General features: G+C 40.1%; 1 protein-coding gene across 3 annotated transcripts in view; it reads left to right on the plus strand.

Annotated features, from left to right (window-relative positions):
• Nucleotides 1-17,941, plus strand: part of LOC131689751 (dystrophin, isoforms A/C/F/G/H) — a 1,859,985-nt gene that overhangs the window by 647,461 nt on the left and 1,194,583 nt on the right. The window lies entirely within an intron of this gene.

Genomic DNA, 17,941 nt, shown 5'->3' on the forward strand with positions numbered 1-17,941 from the left:
ATCCTTTGACCGTACAATAACGCGTCTCGAAATCCATTCTCTCTTGCAGATGGGTATCTCATCTCCGGTTTATCGTACAACTCGATCTGTCCTTGTACCTCCAGGTACTCTTTGTAGATCCGGTCCAGTAAATCAAGGCGAATTGGAATTTGGCACGCATCCCGATCGCAATCGAAATTCTCCGCGGACTTTTCCACTGCCTTCTGCACTACAAGGATCCCTTTCCGCGGTATCACGTACTCTGACAGCTTCTTTTCTGTCTTGGTTGCCATTATTGTACCACTTTACTGATCTTCACTACCACCACTTCGAATATCGGAAACGAAAAAACGGTAGAAATCGAAAAATCAGACTCCTTCCCGGCGCGGGTACCGTTCCTACACGACACGGAATCGAAAATGGCACAATTCGAACGAAAAAATCCTTCCCGTCACGATATGCCAATTTTTCGCGGAACGACCGAGAATGGTACGCAAATCGAATGAATTTATCCTTCCCGACGCGAGCGTACCAATCTACACGAATTTGCCACTCACCACCTCATCAAAACATGCAAATTTTCTCGCAAACAGAAAATTATCAAAAAATCCTGTTCCGAGTTGGCGCAAATCAGCTGCGATGACAAAAGTTCGCAATAAGTGCAGCGATAGCGTCCAAAATGTCCTTAACGGTAGGCACCTTCGGGGGCTGGGACGGGCAGTATCGTTGCCGTAGCGTTGCGTCAGCAGCAATTTGTAATGGCGTACTCACCGCACCGATCCTTTCTGGTTGGGGTTTCCTCCGTATCCGGCTCGAAGGACCAATGTTGGGGGGACTTACTTGATGGTTTCCCGTTCGAAGGTTTTGCTTCCGCCTGTGGTAGGCGGCCCAGAAAGATCGTAGCTGAGCAATTCAATCTACTTCCAATATAATGTACAACCGATTTCTTCTTGGCACTAAACGTCCTCTTTGCGGGCACTGCACCTTTCCCCCTTTTTGGACAGGGATAGTAGATTTACACTACACCACAATTAGCAAGTCAAATCGTCCTTTCTTCACTAGAAAACGAGCTATATTTCACTACACTCGGGGTTTGTTTGCGGGAAGAGTTCACAACTCGAATATGATGACCAAATTATCACTCACGACGACGGACTTGTAGCGGGGGTACGCACTGACTTGATCGACCGACGTATTATTGTCAACTGCCTTTGTCAGCTGATTTTCACACATTCCGTCTTCCACAGCTGACGGTTCTACCTACCCGTATATCATGATCGTTTGGTTGTATTGTGCGATCACTCATTGTGCTGATCGGTAAACATAGTGGATTCGTAGGGTGGTTCATCAATTTGGTTTGGGGTTTTTGGTGATAGTTTTTTTTTGCATTTAATTAGGTTTGATTGACTATGGTTTATAATTAAAAGTTTAGATTTAATTCATTTAGGTTTAGATTAATTTAAATTTAGGCTTAGTTTTAGGTAGTTCTTTTTAATTTAGGTTCACGCATCAACAGGGGGACCCCATGAAATATCAGAAATCGAATTCTTGATGCCAAACATCTTTAAAATACATGAAACGTCGAGATTTGATGTTATCTCGAAATTTTTTATTTATAAAAATCGACTTTTTGGGACTGCCGATTTCGCACCTTTTTTCAGTTCAATATTATTGTGGCTGTTTTTTATTTTTCAAAATTTTAGAACTCGAATAATGATTTCTTTTCTTGTATATAGTTGTTATGTGATGTATAATAATAAAATGTAATATATGCATTTAAAAGCTTTTAATGAAAATAAACAACGCACACATTCTCGTGATTCATTATTGAGAAAGACACAATTGCACCGCTAGGTGGATTAAAGTAGGTTTTTTTATATATTATTTTCTATTTGATTATATTGTTTTGTTTGTATTACATTTCTAATTTAGTATATTGGGTGTTCAGCCACAAGTGGTGACTTTTCATCCCTATTGTTTACATGATTTAGTTAATTATTATTAAGATAGTACGCTTTCGCAGTTTAGTATTTTTTCAGTAGGATGTTTTAAACCTACTTGTCTTGTGAATAAGGAGCTAAACAAATCTTATAAGCTAACTTATAAACTATAAAAAGTGCTAATCGTTGCAATTGAAGATTGCAACGATTTTTGTCGGAAGTTGCTTATAATACTGTTCGTCATAATTTCTAATGTTTCTATGTTTGCGAGTCTGTGAAACTCATTTGTGCTAAACCAGGGAGGACGCTTCAAAATCATTTTCAGAATTTTATTCTGAATCCGTTGAAGCGTTTTCTTCCTAGTAGCACAACAACTTGCCCAGATTGGCACTGCATATAGCATTGCCGGTCTAAATATTTGTTTATAAAATAATAGTTTGTTCTTTGGGCAGAGTTTAGAATTCCTATTTATAAGAGGGTATAAACATTTTATATGTTTGTTGCATTTTGTTTGGATTCCTTCAATGTGATCCTTAAAAGTGAGTTTTTTTTATCGTAAATCAAACCCAAGTATTTAACTTGATCTGACCACGTTAAATTCAAACGATTAAATTTGATAATATGGTTATTATTTGGTTTAAGAGAAGAAGCTCTTGGCTTACGCGGAAACACAATCAATTGTGTTTTTGCCGCATTAGTGGAAATTTTCCATTTTTTCAGGTAATCATTGAAAATATTCAAGCTTCGTTGCAGTCGACTGCAGATAATACGAAGACTCCTCCCAGTGGCTGAGATGCTAGTATCATCACAGAAAAGTGACTTTTTACAGCCTGTAGGTAGATTTGGAAGATCAGAGGTAAAAATATGGTAAAGTATTGGTGCGACGCTTGATCCTTGAGGGACGCCTGCTTTAACGGGTATCTTATTAGATTTACAATTCTGATAAGAAACCTGTAGGGTACGGTTAGTAAGATAATTTTTAATTATCTTTATTATGTAAATTGGAAAATTGAAATCCCACATTTTGGCAATTAATCCTTTGTGCCAAACACTGTCGAAAGCTTTTTCGATGTCTAGAAGAGCAACTCCAGTGTAATAGCCCTCTGAGATATTTGCCTTTATCATGTTAGTTACTCTCACAAGTTGATGAGTAGTTGAATGTCCAATACGAAATCCAAACTGCTCAGGAAGAAAAATAGAACTCTCATTGATATGTGACATCATTCTAGTTAGGATGATTTTTTCAAATAATTTACTAATAGAAGAGAGTTAACCAATTGGTCGATAGCTAGATGCTTCTGCTGGGTTTTTATCTGGCTTCAAAATAGGAATAACCTTGGCATTTTTCCATCTTTCAGGGAAGTATGCTAATTGAAAACATTTGTTGAATATTTTGACCAAGTATCTCATGGTGATTTCGGGAAGGTTTTTAAGAAGAATGTTAAAAATTCCATCATAACCAGGAGCTTTCATATTTTTTAACTTTTTCATGATGAATTTGATCTCATCATAGTTTGTTTAAACAATATCGTCTAGAGGCAATACTTGATTTGAAACGTTTTCATATTTTTGTAAGACTTCGGTTTCAATAGGACTCACAACGTTGAGATTGAAATTATGGACTGATGAGCAAGTTTTTGAGCTTTTTCTTCGTTTTTAAGAAGTAAGCTGAAATTGGTTTCTGAGGTTTCTTAATAACCTTAGAAAGTTTCCAGAAAGGTTTAGAATTTGGCTTAATTTGTTCAATCTCTTTCGCGAAATTTTCATTTCTTAAGAGTGCGAATCTATGCTTAATTTCTTTTTGTAGATCCTGATAGATACATTTCATGGCAGAATCACGAGAACGTTGATATTGATGTCTTCGAATATTCTTCAAGCGAATCAGAAGTTGAAGATCGTCGTCAATAATAGGAGTATTAAATTTTTTCTGTGTTGTTGGTACTGATAAATTTCTAGCATCAACTATAGATATAGTTAAATTTTGTAATGCCATATCAATGTCAGCATTATTTTGTAAACCAAGGTCATGATTAAAATTATTCTCAATATAAGTTTTGTACCTTTCCCAATTCGCTTTGTGATAATTGAACTCTGAGCTAATGGGATTGGAAACAGCTTCTTGAGAAAGTGAAAAAGTTGCTGGAAGATGATCAGAATCAAAGTCAGCATGTGTAATCAATTCGCTACACAGGATGGATTCCTTACAGACGAATAACACGTAGGACCATTCTGGAACAAAACTGAATAATAACCAGCAGAGCAACCATTAAAAAGTAGTTTACCGTTGGAATTGCTTTGAGCATTATTCCAGGCTCGGTGTTTGGCGTTAAAATCACCGATTATGAAGAATTTTGACCGATTTCTTGTAAGTTTTTGTAAGTCTCCTTTCAAGAAATTTATTTGCTCGACAGTGCACTGAAAAGGCAAATAGGCTGCAGCAATAAAAATGATACCAAGATCAATTTCAACTTCGATACCCAAACTCTCGGTGTCAAGAGACGTCAAGGCGTAACGGAATGTTTGATCCTGCGATTAACCGCTATTGCGATTCCTCCGCCGAATCCAACAATTCGATCAAATCGATGAATAACAAAATTAGAGTTACTCTTCAATTTAATATTTGGTTTCAAAAAAGTTTCGGTCACAACGGTTACATTATGTATCCTCAAGAAGTTGAAAAATACGTCTTTGCACGTTTTTAATGAACGATCATTCCAATTTAACAAATTTAAATGATTATTTAAAGTCATTGTTAAACTTTAATTTCATTACAATTTTGTTAGTAAATTCCCACCCTGCTTGAAAAGCTTCAAACATGGAGGTAGAATTTAACATGTCAATCATCATAGGTAACATAGAGTCCTGCAAGTATTTTAATTTTTCTTCCGTTACGCTACCTAGATCCATTGGACTAAAGGAAGCGTTGGGTGGAAATTAGTTGGTAGGCGTGGTAACGGTAGCCGTTATTTTGGCCTTGTTACCTGCCGCTGAAGCATAAGATGACACACCACTGTAGACACATTGCAGCGTCAGAGGACAACGTTTGCACGCATCATGCAACTGTTAACAGCTCGTCGATTGAAAAGTCCTACGGTGTGCTGTGACCTGTGATTTCTTAGGTCACAATATCGTCGCTTTGGTCACTGAGCCCAGCTTGTATATATTTGTAAATATTGTTATTTTTTTGTCGTATAAATAAATAACAGTGTACGGTCTATCCCGTGTATTTGACGACGCCTGTTCTTTGTTTATACTTTGAAATTATTGTTCGTAAATGTCTAAGTAGAATTTAAACGTCAAACCGTTACTACTCCGTGCTTGCATGTTTGAGTCGCGTTTAAGTTCTGCTTAATAGCCCTGGTTGGTGTCAAATGTAGGTTTCGTTATTTATTTGTTCAGAGATTTATTTACTTATTTATTTATTTATATATTTATGTGCTTATTTATTTATTTATTTATTTTTTTATTTATTTATTTATTTATTTATTTATTTATTTATTTATTTATTTATTTATTTATTTATTTATATTTGTTATTTATTTTGCTTGTTTATTTATTATTCATTTTGTTATTATATTCGTTATAATTGTTCATTATAAAAAAAAATCAAGGAAACAAGTACCGCACGTTTAGCATGTCAATACATTGTACTAAAATTTGAGCATATTTCGTGACACCACCAAAACGATTAAATTTTTGTAAATGTCAACCGTCATCGTCCTGTCATCTCATCATCACCGTCATCAAATGCGGGGTGGGATGCGAGGAGGCGCGGTGGGTATATTTTGGAAAACGGACAGGGTAAGGATAAAATCTACCGCGAAAAAGGAATGCAGTCTCTAATAGAAAATTGACCCGGAGAAGTGACGACCAGCAGCAGCGAGTCATACACCCAATGTGACCGCGCGTTTCCGCAGTTGAAAAGTTTATGTGTCGATCCGTAGGATCTTGTTGACCGTTCAGAACATCCACACGATCACTTGGTTCTGTTCGGTTGCTCGAGCGGGATAAGTGTGTCTACCGGTTTTTGTGTATTAACGACGTCCGACGCGAGTGCAGAAAACGGTCAGTGATTGGCAAGCCAAAAACGCCATTGTGGACGCCTTTACCCAAGTACCGGTAGGGTAGGGTCCACTCGACCGAAAAACGTTATAAATCCCGCTCGATTGATAGTGAGACACTCGTGTGTGAAAAGTGCGCATTGTACCACTCTCCGGGCCCAAAAGTGAAACGCAGGCCATCGCTACAAATAGGCCGAGTTGATGCTTCTTCAGGAGTCCCCCGTCGCTATCGTCCGTACGTTACTGCACCACCGTCGAAGCCCGCGCCTCATCGAGCCAGCTGCAAGTCGACCAACATCATCACGATCGCAACGGTATCGACAGAAGAAAGTTTTCGTCGAATAAAAAGCGCAAGTAAACTAATTTGACTGTTGTCAATAGCCCTTCTGGCTCCGATATAAAAAAAAGAATAGTAGTATTAAATAAAAAGTGTATGGTCTGTATATACAAGTTGTGTCGTCCATTTTGTTTACAGTGCATTCCTTTAGGTACTTGTTTCCGCCGAAAATTAATCACGATTCGCTCAGTGACCATAGTGTGGGAAGAAAAGTCCGCCCCAGTGTGAATTTCTCCAGGAGACAACCGTGAAACGACCCTAATAGCTGGTGAGTACAGTGTGGTCCCACCACCACAATAAGAACGTTACGATACCGCTACGTAACAATTGGCGCCCAACGCAAAATAAAAGAAAAAGTGATTTGTTTCCAAGACCAGAAGCAAATCCCTTTTTCGTTGTGTCTCCCGGAGAAATTCAATTCACATTGTTCACTTCATTAATCGCGAAGTCATTGGGTCGATATCCAAACTTGAAGTTGATCCTGAAACTTAATTATGATTAGTGGAATTGCGAATTGTTGCGAGTGATGAAAAATTGTATATCTGGCACGCCGTCGTTTGCTAGTGCTTGAGTAGAAAAATTGATCGTTTGTTTTGAACATATTTCATACACAGGTAGCATTGATCGGATTGAATTTGACATTTACTAATACCATTACATTTGTTTCTTGTCGGGTTTTTGTTTACTTTTCTAGCGGGTGTTAAAACTATTTGTGGTTTGTGATAATTTTGTTATTTTTTGCCTTTTTATATAATGGCAATGGCACAGCTCACATTCGATCAAGCTAGTGAGCTGATCCAAGGTTGGTATTTTGATATGAGTGTGGAGTTTTTAGCCGACGATGAACTGAATTATGAACTGACTGCCCGTTCTGTCAGTTTGTCTATCGGTCTCGATCGCTCACGAAAACGCAAGTGGCTGCGAGACCAATTGAAGGTGGAAAGGGATGATCCGTCGGGAAAATGCCCACGAAGAGTAGTGGGTGATCCTACTGTGGAAGTCGAGGTTTGTACGCATAAGTTTAAAGAGTTAAAAGGTTGTTTGGAACAGGAGGATTTAGAGGAAAAGAAGGTTTGTTTTACTAGAATGGTACATGTCGGTAGGCGTTTAGTGACTGTGTTAAGGGACTCGCGGGGGTCGCCTAACCTGCATAGTCAGTTGCAAAATACGGTAGTTGAGTTAGCGGAGATTGTTGATAATTTCTTTCGGGGTACTGCTTCGTCTTCACAGGGGGATCAGCAAGAAGGAAATGATCTTTTAGCTCTGTTGGATGCAGACAAAGCAGATGAAAATCCTAGACCGAGAGTTTCCGTTCTTAGTCAGGATGACCTTGATTGGATCCATTCGTTGCAAGCGAGAATTACGGATCTAGAAGCCGATTTAGCTCGACGAAGAGAAGTAAAAGATGCTGTAACTCAAACTCTTCCCGATCATGCTCAATTTACTTCATATTCACAACACCCCGATACAAATTTCAGAACATTTCAAAACTATAATTTTCCGCCAACAAAGCCCTCTAATTCATTCGATACTTCATCTAGTTACCATAATTTTCAAAATATCCCAGATCGTACATTACATTCTAACAATATACCAATTCCCAACAATACATACAATATTCCCTATCATCCGACGAGAATTTCTAATCCTACTGGAGCAAATCCCGAGATGTACAACCATGCTTCGGCTATCCCATCTTTCCCTAAACGAAATTCACCTCCCATGTATAGTGGTGTTCTACACAATCCGTACCCCGCACCGTACCACAACCGTCACACTCTTCCTGTGTCCAAATGGAACATCACTAAATACAGTGGTGACGATCAAGGGCTGAAGCTAAATGAGTTTCTGGAAATTGTACAGGCTTTATCCCAAGCTGAGCATGTGTCGGAGGTCGAGCTTTTCGAGTCGGCTGTGCATTTGTTTGTTGGTTCAGCGCTCAAGTGGTATATGGCACAAAGAACCACTGGTAGATTGATGAATTGGCAGCATTTGGTATTTGAATTAAAACGCACCTACATGCACCCTGATTTGGACGCGTTGATCAAAATGAAAATTTACCAGCGTCGTCAACAAAAACATGAATCTTTCCACGAGTACTATTTCGAAATCGAAAAACTGTTCAGAACCATGAGTGTTCAGATTCCCGATTACGAAAAAGTACAAATTCTACAGCAGAATATGCGAGTAGACTACAAGCGACAAATGACATTTATTCCGATAGTCGACCTTGAAACACTTGTTGCTGCTGGACAGAAATTAGATGCATTAAATTTCTCGGCATACAACAGGGTTTTCGGGACGGACAGGAATGTCCAAGTGGTCGAAAGCTCTGAAAACAATTCGAAGAAAAAAAATAAGAACCAATCCCAGACTCAACAGGTGATAGATCAAACCGCAGCAGTATCTCAGGTCAACCAAAATAGAAACAATTCACACACATCCACTAATTCGTCTCGTCCCAATCAACTTTCCAACAAAAACAACCAATCCTTACCGAACACCCAAACGAGTCAAAATTCGTCTCAAAATACCGCCCGACCAGACCCGATCGCGGTGCCATCTGGGTTCAATTCTCGTCCACAGTTCACGTTGGAAGAATTGATAAACACGCACATTCCCCCACCGGCCAATACCTGCTACAATTGCGGGAGGATTGGTCATCACGTAGCGATGTGTAGACAGCCTCGGGGCATATTTTGCAGTACGTGCGGTCTTCGCGGTTTTCCGACTAACTATTGCCCGTTTTGTTTAAAAAACGGACCAAACGCGAACCAAAATCGTCGTTCGCAGACACCCAACGCGTAAGTCAAGACCGTTTTCTTCAACGTACGCCTCCCCCTTACTGGGTGCAGGCCACCAGAGATATTTACCCAGAGTCTACGGAAATTCTTCAAATTACCTACCCTGTCCCCCACGATAACCGGCCGTACGCACACGTAAAGATTTACGGTTACCCGGTACGTGCTCTCCTGGACAGTGGTAGCAATCATACGCTTATTAGCGAAACCCTTTTTTCGCAATTGAAGTACAAAAAGTTGCATCGTCCCTCCAAAAACGTGATTCTACGGTCTGCAAGTGGAGATGAACTGCAAATTCAAGGTCAGGCTCATCTTCCATTTGCTTTCCAAGGATGTGTGAAAATAGTTCCTACTTTGGTAGTTGCAAATCTGTCCATAGATTGTATCTGCGGAATGGATTTTTGGAGGAAATTCAAAATTCAGCCCGCGATGCAAAACTGTGGAGGGATTGAGTCCACTGCATCGGTATCTATCACCAAACACCCTAGTTCTGAAAACATTCTCACCGACGATGAAATCATGGTTATTGAAAACATAAAAAAACTTTTCCTTCCTGCTCAAGAAGGGAAATTGACCCTGACCAACCGAGCTCAGCATCGCATCGTGTTGGGAGAGGAATGGAAAAATAAACCACCAGTCCGCCAGTTTCCATACGTGATGTCTCCGAAGACGCAGGATCTGGTAGCCGTCGAGCTGCAACGACTGTTGGGTTTAGGGATTTTGGAACGGAGCAACTCGGATTGGTCGCTTAACTGCGTGCCGGTCATCAAGCCCAACAAAGTTCGGCTCTGTTTGGACGCGCGCAAGATTAACGAGCGGACTGTTCGGGATGCTTATCCGTTGCCTCATCCCGGTCGAATTTTAGGTCAACTTCCCAAGGCTAAATACCTGTCCACGATAGACCTGTCTGAAGCATTTCTCCAGGTTCCATTGGACCAAGAATCGCGGAAGTACACGGCCTTTTGTGTACAGGGCAAAGGGCTTTTCCAATACACACGGATGCCTTTTGGGTTGATCAACAGTCCTGCTACGTTAGCACGACTGATGGACAATGTCCTGGGCCACGGGATGCTTGAACCGTACGTCTTCGTCTATCTCGACGACATTGTTGTGGTGACGGAGACATTCGAACACCATGAACGCCTTCTAGTGGAGATTGCACGTCGCTTAAGGGAAGCAAACCTAAGCATAAACCTCGAAAAGTCTAAGTTTGGAGTGTCTGAGATTCCCTTCCTGGGATATCTCCTTAATACAGACGGTCTTCGAGCCAATCCGGAAAAAGTTCGTCCGATTGTAGAATACGAACGGCCCAATACCGTAACAAAACTAAGGAGATTCCTAGGAATGGCTAATTACTATCGGCGCTTCATCTTAGACTTTAGCGGGGTGACCGCTGCACTCACAAACCTTCTGCAAAGCAAAACAAAAACCATTCGTTGGAACGAGGACGCCGAGCAGGCATTTTGCGAAATCAAAGAGCGGCTAATATCTTCACCAGTCTTAGGGAGTCCTGATTTCAGCAAGGAGTTCTGTATCCAAACGGATGCTAGTGACGTGGCGGTAGCTGGGGTGCTCACACAAGAACAGGATGGTGTAGAGCGGGTCATTTCATTCTACTCTCATAAACTGACAACGCCCCAGAAGAACTACCATGCCGCAGAAAAGGAAGCGCTTGCAGCCATTCTCGCCATCGATGCATTCCGTGGGTATATTGAGGGTTACCATTTCACCCTAATAACCGATTCTTCTGCGCTGACCCATATACTCAGTACAAAATGGAAGGTCGGGTCACGATGCAGCCGATGGGCGTTGAATCTGCAGCAATTCGATATGACCGTCAAGCATCGCAAGGGCAAGGAGAACGTGGTTCCGGACGCCCTCTCGCGAAGCATCGCAGCTGTTCAAGAATCGTCGTGGTACGCGTTAATGTCCGACAAAGTGGCTAGCCGGCCCGATGATTTTGTAGACTTCAAGATCGACGATGGTAAACTCTTCAAGTTTATCACCGTGAACGATAATCCCTGTGATACTCGCTTCGAGTGGAAAATGATTCCCCCGCCCACCGAAGTTCCAAATATTCTTCGACAGTACCACGACGATTGCTTTCATCCAGGCTATGACAAAACCCTGGCACGGATCCGTCAACGATTCTACTGGCCAAGGATGGCAGTAGAAATACGACAATACGTTCAACAGTGTGGAATGTGCAAGGAAGTCAAAGCTTCTTCCGTCCCTGTTGCACCTGCCATGGGAAACATGAAAATTGCCACCCGCCCTTGGCAGATCGTATCAGCGGATTTCATTGGCCCTCTCCCCCGCACTCGTCGCGGTAGTCAGCACATTTTGGTAGTTTGTGACTACTTTTCGAAATGGGTAATGGTTCAGGCTGTGAGGAATGTCAGTAGTGCCCCCATGTGTGCGATTTTGAAAGACCAATGGTTCCTGAGAAACTCGGTTCCTGAAGTGATAATCACTGACAACGGAAGCAGTTTCATTTCCAAAGAGTTCAAGGAGCTGTTGGATCGTTTCAAAGTTGCCCACTGGCTCAACTCACGATATCACTCACAGGCAAACCCGGTCGAAAGAGTCAACCGAACTATCAATGCTGCTATCAGGACATACGTGAGGGAGGACCAACGCCTTTGGGACAATCGTGTGTCGGAGATCGAGATGGTTTTGAATACCAGTGTTCACTCGTCGACTGGATTCACACCATACTTCATTAATCACGGTCACGAGTACTCTGAAGTTGGCACCGATCATTTACTCACCCGTCTCGATGTACAGCTGACTTCGGAAGAGATGGAAGAACGACGATCGAAAATGTTTGAGCGAATCTACGACCTTGTCCGCAAAAATCTGGCGAAAGCTCACAACGCTTCCCAACAGCGCTATAATTTACGGAACCGCAAGTTTGCACAAGCTTTCGTAGAGGGACAGCTGATATACCGCAGAAACATGAAACCGTCTAGTGCAGCACAGAACTATAATGCCAAATACGGCCAACAATTCCTTCCATGTCGTGTCAAGGCGAAAATCGGATCGTCTTCCTATGAGCTGGAGGATTTGAACGGCAAAAGTTTGGGTATTTGGCCAGCTGTTCATTTGAAACCCGGTTAGCTAGTTCTCCGCTCCACCGCGGAATGAATTATAAAAAAAGCACCATCGATTACACTTTATTTACAAAACCAAAACAAATAAAATAAACACACGAAAGAAACACACAGCTGCACAGCACAGTGTCAGCCAACTATCCGCCCTCCTGTATCCTCCACCGATCTCAAAGATAACGGTGCAAACTTCGACGTTCAATCTAAAACAAAACAAAAAAAAACATAATTAGCAATCAAAAATACTTACCAACATCACGAATCATCCTATTTTCCATCACTACATAAACAATCAACATTAGTCAGCTGAGTATGAGTAGCTGTGACGGATCGGATAATAGACAATCTGACGACAGGGTTGTGCTGGGTTACGACGGGGTTACGTTTCCCCGCCGCCAGTTTTAAGTCGACTTTACACTCTAAGTGTGAATGGGTTAATTCTGCGTAACTTCAGCTAGTTTTCTCTCGCATGTCGAGAGAGTAAAAGAAGTTCGCAACGAGTTAACCATTTCACAAAAGTAATAGTCTTTCCGACTCTTGAAAAAGAGTCCGGTAAAGCACAAATTTAAATTTAGGGGCCCCTAGCATAATTAAAAGTTAGTGTTTAGTGTTATTTATGGTATGAATGTGAGTGTAAATGAAGAGGAATGAAAGGCTAGCAAATTGAATTCTGAGTGAGTGTGTGCGGTATGTAAGCGGTAGTGTTAGATGTTTCGTCCAAGGATAGCCCTTGTGACGGTAATGGTAGCAAAAAGAAATGTCAAATTCCGTCTGATTTCTTTCTGGTAATTTTCCGCAATTTGAAGCGTATCCGATTAATAATTCTACTCAGCCAATGCAGCAACGGCTTTTATTCTGACGCATTATAGGCAATTTCGACAGTGAAACTTTCACAGTTGTTTTGGGATTGATGGATGGATTGAATCGTTCCTGATTGTGACAGATATATCGGTGAGTGCGCGAGACTAAAAACGGACAGGCTCACTTCCACAGAGTCACGTAATTTCGTGGGACAGATTCCTCTGGCCTTTGGAAAAATCATTCCACGGAATTAAAACTGGCACTCGGGAAGAAGTAGTCGCGTTTGAAGTCGGCATTCATTCAAAAAAAAACCATTTGGGTTTTTTTTTTACCCGAGTCGGGGAAAATTGTGACCTGTGATTTCTTAGGTCACAATATCGTCGCTTTGGTCACTGAGCCCAGCTTGTATATATTTGTAAATATTGTTATTTTTTTGTCGTATAAATAAATAACAGTGTACGGTCTATCCCGTGTATTTGACGACGCCTGTTCTTTGTTTATACTTTGAAATTATTGTTCGTAAATGTCTAAGTAGAATTTAAACGTCAAACCGTTACTACTCCGTGCTTGCATGTTTGAGTCGCGTTTAAGTTCTGCTTAATAGCCCTGGTTGGTGTCAAATGTAGGTTTCGTTATTTATTTGTTCAGAGATTTATTTACTTATTTATTTATTTATATATTTATGTGCTTATTTATTTATTTATTTATTTTTTTATTTATTTATTTATTTATTTATTTATTTATTTATTTATTTATTTATTTATTTATATTTGTTATTTATTTTGCTTGTTTATTTATTATTCATTTTGTTATTATATTCGTTATAATTGTTCATTATAAAAAAAAATCAAGGAAACAAGTACCGCACGTTTAGCATGTCAATACATTGTACTAAAATTTGAGCATATTTCGTGACACCACCAAAACGATAAAATTTTTGTAAATGTCAACCGTCATCGTCCTGTCATCTCATCATCACCGTCATCAAATGCGGGGTGGGATGCGAGGAGGCGCGGTGGGTATATTTTGGAAAACGGACAGGGCAAGGATAAAATCTACCGCGAAAAAGGAATGCAGTCTCTAATAGAAAATTGACCCGGAGAAGTGACGACCAGCAGCAGCGAGTCATACACCCAATGTGACCGCGCGTTTCCGTAGTTGAAAAGTTTATGTGTCGATCCGTAGGATCTTGTTGACCGTTCAGAACATCCACACGATCGCTTGGTTCTGTTCGGTTGCTCGAGCGGGATAAGTGTGGCTACCGGTTTTTGTGTATTAACGACGTCCGACGCGAGTGCAGAAAACGGTCAGTGATTGGCAAGCCAAAAACGCCATTGTGGACGCCTTTACCCAAGTACCGGTAGGGTAGGGTCCACTCGACCGAAAAACGTTATAAATCCCGCTCGATTGATAGTGAGACACTCGTGTGTGAAAAGTGCGCATTGTACCACTCTCCGGGCCCAAAAGTGAAACGCAGGCCATCGCTACAAATAGGCCGAGTTGCTGCTTCTTCAGGAGTCCCCCGTCGCTATCGTCCGTACGTTACTGCACCACCGTCGAAGCCCGCGCCTCATCGAGCCAGCTGCAAGTCGACCAACATCATCACGATCGCAACGGTATCGACAGAAGAAAGTTTTCGTCGAATAAAAAGCGCAAGTAAACTAATTTGACTGTTGTCAATAGCCCTTCTGGCTCCGATATAAAAAAAAGAATAGTAGTATTAAATAAAAAGTGTATGGTCTGTATATACAAGTTGTGTCGTCCATTTTGTTTACAGTGCATTCCTTTAGGTACTTGTTTCCGCCGAAAATTAATCACGATTCGCTCAGTGACCATAGTGTGGGAAGAAAAGTCCGCCCCAGTGTGAATTTCTCCAGGAGACAACCGTGAAACGACCCTAATAGCTGGTGAGTACAGTGTGGTCCCACCACCACAATAAGAACGTTACGATACCGCTACGTAACAGTGCGCTCAACAAACCTTATGGAACACTTTTAAAGTCCTAACACAACGTTTATGTTATGGGTTTGATGTTTTTCTGGTTGTCCTTTCATTCTGAGAGGTGAAAGTGTCGCGTTAGGGGACAACAGAGCAAAAAATTGATTTTCCAACCTATACTTGTATTTATCAAAAAACCTGCTCTGTCTCAAGCTTTAGAGCATCTATTTGTTCTAGCAATTTGATCATCGATAGTAACAGAACAACACCTATACTTGGATTTTCGAGTTTTTAGGAAATTTTTTTCACGACCGCTGCGAACGCTGCGTTAGGGGACAACACCAAAATGAGCACAAACGGTCGCATATGAAGTGTTGTCCCCTAACGCGACAGAAGTATTTGTTGAAGCTCAAACAAAGCGATGTATATTACCTTTAAACCTGTAAATAACTCAAAATAAAGATTTGCCAAACCAGATGTATTTCTTGTTTCACCTTCATGTGTATTTGACAAATGATATTTAGAAATCAAATTAATATGGATTGAGAACAGGACACACCGTATACCACAGAGTGGCCCGGTATAGAAGAGATTGTCGACCACAATCGGCACTTTCTAATGGATCGGTTTCAAGTAGTTTTGGTAAGTTTTATACATTATTGACATCGGAACATATATGAAATAAAATTAACTATTTGTTAGGGTGTCTCAAATTTCTTTATTTTGTTGACCAAATAAGTTTTTTTCAAGTGATTTTGGTGCACTGACTTTGTCTTTTGACATTATAAAATCTTGAAAATAAAATTGACTGTTGATTAGGGCAGATAAAAAACGTTCAACATTTATTTTTTGTTGCGTTACAAATATAAAAATGTGACTCTGGAGCAACTCAACAAAGGTAAGACTGTCAAACGATTATACTCAGTCGAACAGTTATTATATTTACAAATTGTATATAATGTTGTCGCGAAAAACCAGTAATACGGTTGAAATAAACATTGCGAAAGAGAAAATCGCCTTTCCAGTTCAACCTCTTGCGTTTGTACAACTGTTTCTACTCATAGATTTGCAAGACGACACTTATTTGTGATAATTGCGGAAATTAATCAAAATATAGCCGATTTACGCAATTTTTGAAAAAAGAAGGGTAAGATCCAGCTTTTTGAAAACTTAGATATATTAGAGTACAAAAAAATCGTTAAAAAATTTCACACAATTGCGGTCTTATAGGTCAGATGGCTGGCTTGTCATTGAATTATCTAAATGATATAAAACTGTACAATTTCGTGAAATTGTATTAGCGAATTCTAAGAAATGCGTATCCCCTCAGGATAACATTTTGAATTTAACGTACTATAAAAACATTAAAAAGCCGCATTGAACTACGATGTTTGGTTCATGTTGAAGAAAACCTATCCCGAAAAGATAAATCGTGCTTAGTTCCAAGTAGTCAAAAATTATCCCGTCAAGTTGAAAGAATGTTTAAGGAGGACGAGTGAGTGTTGTTCTCTATGACCAAATGCTTCCGCGCGCTCTCATACTTATTTGGCATTCTAAAGCGTGGAAAAAAGTGTAAAGAATGGACTATATCTTTAAAATCACGTCGAACTCTATTCTTGAATTGCTGATTTATCCTTAGATGGTTTATTTACTGATAGATGTAATGAAAAACTTGATTATTTTTCGATATTATAAGGCCTTCCCCTTAATGGCATCCCCATTCTTAATGGCAGCTCCTTCTCCCCGCCCCTGATGCCCCCCATAACACTGCATGGCTGCGGTATTGCTGAAATAGATTGGTTATATCTTTTATGTCTATATACTATTCCGTAGGCTCTCAAAGTAACTCCGCAGAAGGATTTATCGTAGTGTAACGGAAAGCGTTAGGGGACAACACTTCAGTGCACCCCTGTGAAAGAGCGATTTCAAAGCTTGTTATATACAAATAGCACATTTTTAGAAAGGTATTGATGAGTACCAATAGCTTCTGAAATCATTTCATAGAAAGCGTGCTTCGTTTTCGTGAAAAATTGAAAAAAACATGATTTTTGCGTTAGGGGACAACGCAAAAATGGTTAATTTTTGCTCCCCTTTTATCCGGTGATCCATTCACTCAATAAATCTGCGTCCAAGGATGAAATCTTTGTATAATATGTGAACAACAAAATGGAATTTAAGATCATTTCAAATAAATTTTATTAGAAACCTGTCGGTGTGGTATCGAAAAATCAGTTCAATTATTAAAAACGAGTCATAAATGTATTACTGGTTTTCATTGGCGACCGTCATAAAATTCTTTTAAAAAATTTCTGTATAGGGTGATGAGCCTATTTTCACCATACTAAGCAAGGTGCCTCACTAATTCGGTAATTTCTTGCCTTATAATAAATGGAATGCGTAAAAATTTACATCAACCGCTTTGCTTCGTTGTTAAGAACCAATATAATAACACAAATGCGTTGAAAACAGTAAAATTCTCGTGTTTGAGCACAATGAAAACTCGATTCGAGTGCCCCTATTGTTGCGCTACCATTTGACTCAATGCGTTGAACAAAGATGGCAGACACTGCTCTAACCAACGGCTTCAAATGGGTAGGGTGATAATAGAAACATGGCGCAAATAGGTTCATCACCCTATCTATGATTAGGGAGCCTTCAACCTATACCAACATATTTCAGAAGAACTTTTACTTATATTAACAGATTTATTTTCATGAGGAAAGCGATACATGTGCGTGGAATGTGTCTGTAGGATGGTGTGACGGAGGTAGAAGAAGTTGTTATTCTATTTTGAATCGGATTAACACGTTTGGACGTGTTTTCTAGAAGTGTACATGAAGAAGTAGGTACATTTTTATTTGTTGTTTTTGTTGTCTAGAACGAGAATTTATATTTTTTTCTCGAGCAGGACAACCCCAGAAATTCGATTTATGATTTTCGCTACAATTAGCGCATTTGAAACTTTTTGTGGTTT

This window comes from Topomyia yanbarensis, chromosome 3 (assembly GCF_030247195.1).
Source record: "Topomyia yanbarensis strain Yona2022 chromosome 3, ASM3024719v1, whole genome shotgun sequence".
NCBI lineage: Eukaryota > Metazoa > Arthropoda > Insecta > Diptera > Culicidae > Topomyia > Topomyia yanbarensis.